Genomic DNA, 13,127 nt, shown 5'->3' with positions numbered 1-13,127 from the left:
ATAGACTTCATCACTACTCCTGTTACCAGCCTACTTTGCCTACGCTCAGTGACTTGACTGTGATGAGAATAGCCTGGTTTTAGAATCGGATTATCCACGTAATTTGATCTCTAGATCTGACAGATTTATTCGGCTACTTGCAAATTGCAGTTTTTAGGATTATTTATTGTCAATTATTTTCAATCACCTTGAAGATGTAGCAGTTAGCTGCGTGTGTGTTAGTGTTATCTAACTTCAGTTTAAATGAAGTAATATTAAATACATTATGGGCTTATGTGTTATTAGAATCTATGGCTTTAGTTTTAGATCAAATAAAACAGTGCATGTTACAGCTACAGTCCTAAAGAACACTCATAGAGGATCCCAGTAATGAGTCTTGAAGTCAGTTAGTGACCAGTCAACATCTCTTTATGCCCCCCCAGTCAAAGCAGTCTGGAACCGGGCCTGCTGGTGAAGGGGTTGTTATTTCATACTACCATACATTAGGTTACAGCAGGATTTCTCTTGGTGCTCCAGATGGTCAGTCCGGCTGTGACAGACAGGTCTTGTTTTCACTGTGTTTGAAAGACAGAGCGAGACTGGGCCTAGGAGGCGCTGAGCGAATCGCTGAGCACTGAAAATGAAATAAGATTTTACATATTTGGAATAGAAAATCATTATGTCGATGTCAATATTGACCTGCTACATGCAAACACATAACTGTTGATGGTCAGTCTCCTATTTTGCAGAACCTTCATAGGCAAGTGGTCTAACACTGACAAATAAACATGACCTTTTTCTGAGCTCATTTCCATACGTAAAGTAGTCAAATGGTCTACATGGTCTACAATGGTCTACTCTGAGAGCTACTTTGCCAAGATAAAAGGGGCTGAGAGCTCCTCATGTCTTAGTGATCAGTGTTAGTGATCATATTTATTCACATTTCGTATGAAAACACTCTTACTGTTCTCCAAACCAAATCAGATGAATAAGATGAAGGGTGGGTGGGGGTCTGTGTTTGATTTTGTTGCATTTGGAGTAGATTTACTGAATGAAGTTGTGTTGCTTAAAGTCTGTACTCTGCATCCATGTAGAGACTATATCCTCTGACCCTTTGGGTGAGCTACTCTAAAACGGGGTGAGCTACTGGTGGCTTGCGAGCCACTTGTTCTACACAAACCACCAAACAAAAATGCATTATGCCAACACTGGGTTCTATCTTCCTCTCTTTGAACCCAAAATGATATTGTACAGTATTTGTATTCATCTTTTATCTGGATTAAACTGGCGTCATGTTCATATCACCAGCACCTGTCACCTACAGCTTTGGTGAGACTGGGCAAACAGAGACCACTCAAGACCCTGATATCGGTTGCTTCTAAATATAAGTGGCCCAACAAGGTCAAATCAAGATTATCCATCTTATGTTTCAACTTTTAGTAGATATCATGTGTGTGGCTTTAGTATTACGCTCTCTTTATCATATAATTTACCACCCATGTGTAGAGTGGGTGCAGTACTGAGACCCCTGCGGCGTCTAATAGGTCATGCTCAGCTCGCACACATTCCTTCCTGCCTGCCGCCGTCGTTACAAATAACTTCGCTGTGAATCGCAGACTGGTTCTCTACAGGACAGAAAAAAGAAATGACAGTGGCTCCACAAAAAAAAGTCAAAGAACCTGTCAAATTAAAACATCCTGTGAATGTCTTTTCAGCCTGCAACTGAGGAGGTGAGATTTGTTACCAGATGTAATGTTTGTGTAATTAAATTGACATGCTTTAAAAAAAAAATAAGATAAAATGATATGCATACTGAGTGTATGAGGGGGATTATTAGATTTAATGCCAGTTGAGAAGGACTCCCGTGAGACTCTCCCTGCGAAAAAAAAGCATCACGTCTCAGAGTGGGAGAGGCTCTTTGACTCTTGGCCGCTTGCTCTGCAGGACCTTGATGAGTCAGCGGTGAATGATGAGGTGTGGGCGAACGTAGCGGCAAGACAAGAAGAGGATCCTCTTAATGAGATCCCTGCTTTCTCTCTGCGCCTCAAGACCTCAAAAATCTTTGGACAGTTTTTTAATCTTTTACACAAACTTTCAAACTGAAGCAAAAGCAAATGTAGAAGGTTTAATAAGTGCTTCACAGTAAAGTTTGCACTTCCACATTCATTCTTTGCTCCACTACATTTATCGAACAGCTACTAGATACTTTTCAGATTAAGATTTTACATTAAAATACATTTGATAAGTTTATAAAATACAATGCACTGTTGAAGATTACTCTAGTGTTTCCCACTGTTTTTGGCTTGTGATTAAAACGTAGTGTCCAGTTGGCACCATGCGTCGTTTGTCAGTTACACCGAAGACATTTTCCCTCTACACTTCTCAGAAGGTTCGGTTTCATTTAAATAACTGTCTGAGGCACCGTGGGGTAAAATGATCCAATATTTCAGAAAAATTTGTTTATCAGAACTTTTTTTTTTTCCTTTCGTCTCCCAAAAAGGTGAGTTTTTATTGTTTTTATTTACCTGCAAAGTGAGAAAATACAAAGGAAGGATACATATCAACTAACTTGGGCCCTGAAAGAGGTCAACAAAAAAAAACTCAACATACAGCAAATGAACCTGCAACAGACCTGGATGAATCAAAACTGACCTGAGTGACTGAGACATGAGGCAGATCATATGCACTGCCTGGCCAAACCATTAAGACAATAACTAATTAACCACAAATAAACACAAGAGTTATTTGCTAACAACCTAATATTAACTATAGGCAAAAGAAACTGTTTTTGCTGACACTTCAAACAGTCCAGGGCCGAGCTGAAGATATTTAACACGACTCGAAGTCTGTTACCTTGAAGAGCAGGTATTGCCCAGACCAGCAGAACAGTAACTCAAGAAAAAGACAATTCTATTATTACATTTTAAAATTAACGTAAGTGTTAACGATAAAAAATAATATCCATGCTTGTTAATTATGTCAAAATAATGCAAATGGTCTCGTTATATGAAATTTGCCTGTAAATTATAAATCTAAATGTGTGAAAAAGGTCCAATTAAAAAGTGAAGCACTTTTGGCTGCTCGTGTGGCCCCTCAGAGGGGCCCCGACCTATAGGTTGGGCACCACTGGACTAAAATACCTAACACTAGCTCCACCTCGAGCAGCTACAACAGTCAAATTATACTCTGATGCATCGATTCTAACAATCTAATGTCATCCACACTGCAAAATGATTACTTCTACTATGATACTTTGAGTGTATTTAGTTGATAATACTTCTGGACTTTTACCCAAGTTGATTTTAAATGCAGGTCTTTTACTTGTAGTGGAGTGTTCTTAAAGTATTGTACTGGTATTTTTACAGAAGCAAAGCATGTGAATACTTCCTCCACCACCTGCTGGAACAAGACATTGAAACCCCTTCAGCTTCAGGGCGGTGTACTCAGACCTCGCTATAAGGGGAAATCCAAATCAGCAGGTTGTCTTCTCTCAGTGTCAAACTTGTGAGATTCAATTAGTAAATGGATCTCGGGGCTCTCGTCTTCATGCAGCGTTATACAAGACAAATAATCAATCAATCAATCAAAACTGAAAGATGCTGAATTAGCTTGTACAAATAGGATTAACAGTGGGGAAACATCCTCGAGGGCAATCAGCTGTGTAAACACAAAGTCACTGTAGCGGCACAAGCTAGCATAACCCCATAAATGTCAGTTTTAGATGTGCAAAAGATATGTGTATATCGTTTTAAAAATACAGGTACTCTGTTCCAACAATTATAAGTTATAACACAGTTTTCATACACTGATGCAGCCTCACTATTTGGCAAGATCAAGTTAATGCTTATTACTCATTAATATCACAAGTGAGTTAACTGGTCAAATGAGCCTTAATGTAAAGTGTGAAACACATGATCATTTATTAATATGTTACTATAAGACTCTTTTTTATGATTTATAAAAGTGTTAACAAATGAATTAATAATCTAATTATAAACCACTTATACATCCTTTATGAGTGTAGTCTTATTGTGAAGTGGTACCTAGAATTTTAAGGAGACAGGGTCATATCAAGATGGTGAAGGTCAACCTGATGTGTCTGAGGACTGAAACCTAATTTTAATAAAGCGAGTCCCCCTGGAGGCGTGTTTGTGATTTTCTGGTTTTCTTTTCTTGTCTTGGATCCTACGCACCTGTCACAGAGACGTTTTGACTTTATGGTGTACAAGAACCTGAGGTTATTGCACCCTCTTAAAATTGCAATTCATACTTTTTGTTGATGATTTTTAAATAAATGCTATGAAAGTTTTAAAAAAAATTGGAAAAGGGTTAGGACACAGAACTGAATAAAAATGACTTTCTCACTTGGAAATATTTATATATTTACAAAATCTAATGTCAAGCAAACCAACACAAAACACAGTAAATATTCCAGCAGCAAGAGAGACTGTTGTTTGAGGGAGATTTCTCATTTATATTCAAATTGTGCTATAACATTTGGGATGGATTTTGGCTGTGTTTTTGGATCTGGTTTCCAATTATTTCCATTTAGAATGAAAATCCTTCAGCAGACCTCAGAGCTGTGTAATCTACACAGAGAACATCCAGTCTGCATTCATTTTAATCAGTGTCTTGTAGCTGTTGCATGGTGCTGCAGTTTGAGTGCAGATTGCTAAAAGATGAAAACCAGTGAAAACCATGTGATTCAAACAAGCTGTGAACACAAAACTGACATATTATCACCTAATAAGGTTAATATGGAAAACAGTTGTCTATAGATCTGTGTCACAGTAAACATTTTGGAGACTGTCTTCCTGTTAAAAAATGAGCTTATAGGTCGTCTGTGCAGCAGGTTATTATGACCCATAGTTATTTTTATTGTTGCTAGGCGACATCTAGTGGTCGTAGTAATTATGAGAGGTGCAAAGGGAAAAGTGTCGATGACATAGAGTATAAAGAGAGACAAAGTCCACGTCAGGAGGAAGTTGTGGTGGATGGATGAATATGACACAGGAGAGCGGTGTTCGATTCCCATGTGAAAGTAACTGTTTATGTTGTTTCTATCATCAACGAGCGTTCGACAAAATTTACCATGTTATTATTGTAACCATGACAACAAAGATTGCCTAATGTTGAGGAAGTACTTATTTTGACCCAAGTCACTGTCAATGCTGAACCACAGGCTTGGACTCAAACGCAGTCACGGGCTCAGTTCAAAAATCAGTCCTTTTAATCAGAACGAGGTCAGTACACATGTGATCAGTCAGAAGGAAACTATTGGCTCTAAGAAACTCACAAGGAAAAATGCTGGAACAAGGAGGGAACAAGACGAGCTGGCACAGAAGGAAGGGGACACTAAGAGTATATACTCAGGAGGAGGGGAGACAGTGAGACACAGGTGCAACACATTAGGGCAGGGCAGGTAAAGACACAGGGCAGGAAGTAAAGGACCTGAAACGAGACAAGAGGTGAGTATCAAAATAAAACAGGAAGTACGAGACAAAGAACACTAGGAGAAACAAAAAGGTAACTTAACTATCCAGACGGGGCGTGACAGTCACCATGTATTCCTGAACATAACCAAGCCATGACCGTTATTATAGTAACCATGGCGGCAAAAGTAGGTATGCCGCTCTCAGTACAATCTGTGTGTTTATTATTGTAACTATGACAACCAAGGTCCGTTAAGCCTGCTGCTGTAGGGGTGCTATATCAGGAGACACTCCTATGGGTCATTCGTGGTGTGTGGTTGTTCAGGTTGGAGAAGTTGTTGACATTTCGACTTGTCATAGCAGGAAATGCACAGAGCAAATGAATAACATTAAAAAACAACAGCATTCCACCATTCCTGGTTTTGTGCACGCTGGCTCGCTCGTGGCTTAGTGACATGTTTCACCTGTGATTTTCCTGCTATGCAAAGTTAAAATGTCTGTTGTGAAAAAGGTCTTTTTAGTGATGCTGTCAATAGATTAAAAAAAAGGTGATTAATCATGCTTAGTTTAAAGCACTAATATTCACTTATAATTTTTGGAGGGGATAAAACATACGTGCGTTGGAATGCGATGCTACACAATAATAATAAAGTTGTGTTGTAGTGTGTATTTCATGTGAGATGTGGAATGAATGTTCATCTGATAGACCACACATACACACACACACACACACACACACACACACACACACATACACAGACTGTTGCAGTGGAGTGATCATCACTGTTGTCATGACCATTTCAATGACAGTGAGGGCCTCCTTTGTCGCCTCAGAGGCAGAATAATGCTCTTTATAGCAGAGAAGGGTTGGTTTGTGAAAGCACTGGAGAAGTGATAATGATGTGTCACATTACGATCTATTGATCTGTTACACCACTCATGCTCAATCCATACATCTGAAAGAGAAATGTTAACGAGACATCTGCTTCACGAGACCCAAGACACCAATGAGCCAAAGCTTTGGCAACAGAGCTGCTGTCTCTGTATATGAGGGGCTGTAAAATACCCCCCCCCCACCCCACACACACACACACACATGAAAACATTTACAATAAAACATTTGTCACCAGCTAAAAGCAATTCAGCGATCTCATGAATATTTGTTGCACGTGTGATATCATACCAAATTTTTAAAAATCAGAGTAGGGTAGGAATATTGCATGAGGACATAAGATTATTGGATTTAGAAGGCTTATCCTGATGGCAGCTTGTATAGAAACCTTTTGCATTTGGTTCCTTAATGTCAGAATTAAGCAGAAACACTAATACAAGAGATGTTTCACTCCCTGTAGATATGAAGTCAACATATAAGAATGGTTACTTAGCTTTTTCAAGGCAGTTGGGTTCGTAGAAGTAAGATCAACTTGTGTGTGTATATATATATATATATATATATATATATATATATATGCGCAAGTTTCAAATTTTGTAAGAATATGTAGCATCTGTATCTATACAGTGACAAGTTTACATACATTAGTCAACTGTAACTGCCCAGACGGTTAAATATTAGTAGAGTAGTTCATAAAAGATTCATGTTGCAACTCATTTATTTATAAAAAAGAACAGGTTACAGTTATACTGCTATAGAAGACTGTGTCCTTTTTGTATCAATATTTTGTTATCAGTCAAATGACTATTATAAAATGACTGGAGCCAATAATGAAGCCAGTTTGAACCTGGCTTTCACCAAGAAACTTGGTTTGCTCATAAGTGCAATAAGCAATGCTGGGATTTTGCATTCCAAGTTGTTACTGAAAAATTTAAAAATAAATTATTGTAGAATTTGTATTAAACAGTGATGGCAGCAATCAAGAGAGTTCTCATAGAAATTAATACCAAATGTCTCATCGAAGTTTGACAAGCTGTGTAATGTCAACACAAACAATTGTAAACAGGAAGGAAAAACATCCAAGGCACTTTGAGTCCTGATTAGAATAAAAAAGCCTTTAATTTTGTTTCATTTAAATACAAGTTTTCATGTACAGTTTTAATGTATAGATTGTGATTTACAATACTTTAAACAGTGTCTTTTAATTTACTAGATGTTTAGAGGAGTTTATCTACAGTCACTGTACAAACTTATTAATTCTTTGTCTTGTTTTTTGTCATATTTTCTGCCTAATTAAAAAAAACTGTTGTTTTTGAAACTGTTGTTCACAAATTTTAATATGTCAAGCATTAATTCAACAATCATTCAATAGGGATTACTCTGTTTTGTTTTTTGTTATCTCATCATCCCATAGATGGTGGCAGAAGAAATAATATAAAATTTGGGGAATTTTAAGATAAGAGAAACTGAATGTTCTAGCAGCTTACATTCTAGATAAACACAAAGCACCCATCGAAGTGGGAAAAAAAGGTCAAATGAATAAAAAATATTAATAATAATAACACATTAATAACAATATAAATAAAGCTAAAGTTAAAAAGGAAACGAATAAAAACAGAGAAGCTATATGGTGCTTATAATAAACAGTAAACATAATCTGCAGCCTTGGGTCAATGTAAAGCTTCATGTTGTTTCTGAAACTGGTTTTACATAATCCTGTGTATTGGTTGCACCGTCACGAGTGCAGCATCACTGAATGGGAGTACTAATTGCACATGTACATGATGACTCATTCAGGTGAAAGATATTTCATGTATAATGTCAGTATGTAATGTCAGGATTGATGGCAGTGAGATGTCCTGATAGAAGCTGAGGGCGGCAATATTTATTTCTCTGTGAGGGAAACAAGGGAGAACAGCTCTCATGTAGACCTGCTGACCCTCATCCTCATGTTTACTTTGCAGAGAATCCTGGCAGCTTCAGGACCTTCCTAATGGAACTTGATTAGCATTTTAGAAAGTAACTCCAACATGCAGATCTCAGTTTGTGAGCGTATCATAAACAGTACAGTGGCCTCAAGGGTTTCAAACATCGCTCATTTTCTAATCTACATTTCTCTCTTCCCCATACCAATGGAGGGTCAACAGGAAGTGGCTAAACACAAGGCAACAAGGCATTTCCCTGTTGTTTCCCACGGTTACACATACATTAAAATGTAGTCATATACATACATTTCATATCTATTTTATTTTGTTTTTTTTGTTACAAACTACAGAAGCCCTGAAAGGCAAGTGAACTTTTTTTTTTGCCAGTATCATCTTTAAAGTTTTTTTTATCGTCTTTATAAACACCTCCCAAGAGGCAAGTTTTCGGGAGAAAAAGATGATTAGAAAAATGTCTAGAAAAAATCTAGATGAAAGGTTTGAAATAGAAATAGAAAATAAACTAAAAAGAACCCCCCCCACCCCCCGCACCAGATGCTTTGAGGATGGAGCACTGTATTATAATCTATAATCTGACTTTCCTGCATAATTTACATTTGACTTTGTCAATAAGTAAAATTAATTCATTGCGCTTGTCCTGAAAGGGAAAAAATGGGTTGGGGTAGTAGTTTCCGAAACTGTTTTTTGATTTTACAGATGTGCTCACTATATAGCCTCGTACATACAACTCCCAGGATAGAGAGTAGCAAGCTGTGACACCTGAATCTGATTGGACAATGACAGTCCAATCACAAAGCAGAGTCCAATCACTTGGCAGGTATAGTTCCATTACCTTCATCTCTGCTGCAGATGGGTTGTAGGTGTAGATTTCCAAGCCATCTTGAAAATACCTAATGTTTTTTATGCGTATCCTGTTCCTATTGTTCCCATCCTCTGGTCTTCCTCTTGTGATGCTGTGATGCTAAATTTACAAATTGAACCTCAGTTCTTCTGAGCAGTCCTCCAACAAGCTGAAATATTTCAGCTGTAGTTGTGCGGTGTGGTACAGTCGGTCTTCCAATGCAGCTCCTGAAGGATGCGGCCCCTGAAGGATGTGGCCCCTGAAGGATGTGGCCCCTGAAGGATGTGGCCCCTGAAGGATGTGGCCCCTGAAGGATGCGGCCCCTGAAGGATGCAGCCCCTGAATTCCGACACAGTTTTAGTGAAGGACTGTTTCACTTTGTTTCTTAAAGTTTTTTCTCCTGGTGCTGTCCAAAGTAAACGTTGGGGCCACCTCTGGCAAATCACTGAAATTAGCCCGACTTGACATTTTTTAAAAGAAAAAATGATAAGAGTAGTTTTGAATGAATAGCCTACCTCGAATAAAAATGCTTAGTTTCTTCTTTTATTTACTTATTTCTCCATAAATAGTGGTCCAATCTGACTGAACACCCTACTCTGATCCCACCCCACCCCCCTTACCCCACCACACACACACACACACACACACACACACACACACCATAGGATTTTGACACCTCCTACTTGACTCCCTGCAGCAGGCAGAGCTGTTACCTAGTTACAGGCAAGAGACTGAGCGACCTGCGCTACAGTTATAACGCGGAGCTGGAGGCTCTCGGTGCATCAGTTGCTCAGGGAACAGACTGAGGCAGTAACTCACTGACAGACACTGACGGAGCGGACAGTTTGACGGCGAAGGATGAAGATTAAAACACATCCTGGCAGGGAATAGATGAGGTGTCGAGTTGCGCTTCTCGCGTTGTTTCACCAATAAATCCAAAAATCAAGAGGAGAACGAGGTTGGGGAAGACCGCGGTTTGAGAGTGTCAGCAGCAAGGTAAGTTGTGAAGAGTAAAGATCCATCTGTAGTATTTCAGTCATGTTTATGTTGAATTTAACCCGTTAGACTTTAACTGAAAATAACTGAGACAGTTCAGTGAGTGATGTTGTTGTTTCTCACCTCACCTGTGCTCAGAGAGAGTGTGTAGATTGTTTTTGACAACAACAAAACCAACGATGGAAACAACATCCCTCAGTGTGGACTACAACCAGGGGCGGGTTTGGAAACTTTAGGACAGGGGGTGGGGGGGTGGGGGGGGGGCAGAACACTGAAGTCACTTTATTTATTCAGTGTAGTAAACAAATGTCGTCTTATGGACGTTTTGCATCTCTGTGGTTGTTTTGCATCTGTTTGAGTCACTTTGCGTCTCTGTAGTTTAGTCGCGTTGTGTCTCTGTGGGCTTTGTCTTCGAAGTGGTTTTGCCTCCTGTTAATCATTTTGCACCTTCCTTCAGTCATTTTGCATCCTTGTGGTCATTCTGCATCTCTTTGTGGTTGAGTTGTGTCTCTTTTTAGTTGTTTTCTGTCTCAGGGTTGTTGTTTTTTTTTTGGCATCTGTTTATAGTCATTTTGTGTCTCATTTTTGCTCTTTTGCATCTTTGTGGTCATGTTGCATCTTTTTGTAGCCATTATGCATCTGTTTTAGTCAGTCTGCATCTCTTTGTGGTTGTTCTGTCTCTTTATAGTCATTTTGCCTCTCATTTTGTCTCTTTAAGTTGTGTTGCATCTTTTTGTGATCATCTTGCATCAGTTTTAGTCAGCATGCATCTTTTTGTGGTTGTGTTTTCTCCTTATGGTCGTTTTGTGTCTCTTTGGTGTCATATTACGTCTCATTGCATTAATCAGCATTAATAAATAATTTATTGCGGTAACCAATAAGGAAACTCTTAGTTACAATTTATAAACACGTTGGTGGCAGATTATTAGTCTAAATTGAAAGACATTTATTTGAACACAAAGCCCATTAGTCTCTTGATAAACCTTTTAATGAACAGAGAAACAAGAGAACGTAAAAGTAAGTCTAAATAGATAGGTAGGTTGCAAAGGGAAATTGCAGACGAAACATGCATATCTGAGGTTGTTAGACTAATGCATATTTCCATATGAAGAAATTTCACTCCACTGTCAAACATATTTAAGAAATTGGCACGGTAACCTAATCTGTGTGTGTGTGTGTGTGTGTGTGTGTGTGTGTGGGCATGCATATATTATAATAAATTGAGATGTTAAATAATTATGTATCGTGGAAAGCATGTGGTTGATTTATATGAGCAGAAAATGATTTAGTATCTTTTTTTCCTTTTTTATAGGAAAAGGAGGATACTATATTTTAGTGTTATTTTCAGGCAAAGAAAAGTGAGTTGACATGGCCAACATGATACTAAAGGAACATGATCTTAGACTGACACATGTAAAGGGGTTACATCTTACATATGCAACAATACAATTTTTTGATTATCAATTAACCTGCTAGATATTTTCTTGATTACTCAATTAATTGTTTTGTTCTGTAAAAAATCAGTAAGCTAATTTACCAGATTTTTCCCAACCTGTTTTTTGTAATTGAAACCTCACTATTACTCCAGCATCTTGGTAACTGAATCTGTTTCACCCAATCAGCCACGGCTGAAAAATGAAGCCAAACACTGAATTGTCAAAAACTGTAGTTCCTCTGACGACCACTAGAGTCTGACTCCAACAGTGAGTCAACCCCCATAGACTCCCATGTTACAATGTCTAACTTTGCAGCAGAAATAAACATTTACAGTCTGGTACGCAAACAGTTTTGGTCTCTAGAGCTAATTTCCTCCTTCATGAAAACTATACGGGGGGGGGGGATTTTTACATAACTCATCTGTTTACATTTTATTAAGGCTTAAAGTTCTGTATAACTGAGGGAGTGTCACTTTGGGTGACAGGTTGGCGAGTGTATGCTTGCCTCAAAGTGGCATACACTTGAAGTCTCAGCTCCACACACGACCCACATCTTTGACCATTTATGGATTAGCTGGGAGTTAGGACAGGAACACTCGGGATGCGACGTGGCTGCGGGACATCTTGGTTTTCATTTCGGCGCACATGTTAACAGGTTAGAGCGGACTCACTGCCTGCGTGACCCACATGTGAGATGCGCTTCTCTCACCTCACCTAACAGACAGAGAAAAGACCTCTTTCTGTCATATTGTCATCAAACCAGCAACATGACATAAAACTGTCTTTAGTTTCAATTTCTAGGCTGAATCTGAATATGATACAGACTTTAGCAGCTGCATGTGGAGACAGTGGCATTTTAGTGAAGTTTTCTGTCAAAGATATGTAAGAAATTAATTTATAATGAAAAGAAATTCGACATTCTAGTAGCCTGCAAACTCTGTGTAGAGAGATAGAGCTGCAGCATCAGATACGCAGCCGGTGTGAAAACACACCTGTGCTTCTCCGCGGCAGTTCAGCTACGTCAGCCGCCACGTACGCGCAATGCAGGCAATGTGTTCCCGGCATTAGGTGGAATCAGACACTGTCAAGATGGTGACAGAGGAGCAGCTCAGCCGAGGTCTCTTCAGAAACCTGTGTGTGACGTCACGGAAGCTACGTCCATTTTTATTTACAGTCTAAGGTTCAACATAGGGTTGACTTTTATCCATAGTCGCATCGTTCTGTTGTTACCCTGTGAATTTGCCATTACCCGACATGGGTATAGGTTGGTGGTTGATCAGCGGTGGGGGAGCACTACAATATGAGATTTCTCTTATTCTTTGTATTTTTGACCTTGCAAAAAGCAGAAATTACACTGTGCACATACTGAACTGATTAACTTCCCCCTGTGGTGACTCTGAGTGTGTGTTGATGGATGGACAGATGGTTAGTGTGTGAATGCATTATAATTTCATCTTCCAGGATCACATATTCAATCATATTTGAATTGTTTGCTTTCGTATCCTGTCTTTTCACCCTCCTTTTGACAAATGCAAAACAAAAATAAAATACAGCAGAAGTAGTTCCACATTGAGAAGACATGATGTTGTTTTGCTCCTCTGAGCTGAA

The sequence above is a fragment of the Seriola lalandi genome, unplaced genomic scaffold, assembly GCF_002814215.2.
Source record: "Seriola lalandi dorsalis isolate HSWRI2012SDOR001 ecotype SW California unplaced genomic scaffold, Sedor1 jcf7180002054944, whole genome shotgun sequence".
NCBI classification, from domain to species: Eukaryota; Metazoa; Chordata; class Actinopteri; order Carangiformes; family Carangidae; genus Seriola; species Seriola lalandi.
Note: the sequence above shows the minus strand (reverse complement) of the source record.